The sequence below is a fragment of the Belonocnema kinseyi genome, chromosome 1 (genome assembly GCF_010883055.1).
Source record: "Belonocnema kinseyi isolate 2016_QV_RU_SX_M_011 chromosome 1, B_treatae_v1, whole genome shotgun sequence".
In the NCBI taxonomy this organism is placed as follows: Eukaryota; Metazoa; Arthropoda; class Insecta; order Hymenoptera; family Cynipidae; genus Belonocnema; species Belonocnema kinseyi.
In genome coordinates this window covers 137,122,657-137,123,049 of record NC_046657.1, presented here as the reverse complement: position 1 = coordinate 137,123,049, position 393 = coordinate 137,122,657, and positions in this window count along the sequence as shown.

The following is a 393-nucleotide window of genomic DNA, read 5'->3' as shown; positions in this document are numbered from 1 at the left end:
GAAAGAAGAGAAAAAAACGAAAAAGGCGAACCAAGTTTGAGAATCTAAAAAAACTGAAAGTGCGAATAGATGTTTAAAATAGGATAAATGAACGCATAGGTGAGGCAACTTGGAAAGCGCTAATAAACAATAAATATATACAGGACACATCCACTAAGATTCGAGATCTCATTGTTGAGAGTGCGATTGAAGTTTGCGGTACTGCTGTTGCAGAAAGCAGAATGCAAAGCTACTTTCAAGGAAGCAAGAAACTGTTTTATATGTCGTCGTTGATCAATATGAAGGTAGGTTAAGGTACCAGGTGTATACATATGAAACCGGTATTTTTTCAAGAAAAAAACACATTTATTTCAAGAGAATGATAACAAATATTTTATTCAAAGTATGCGCCCT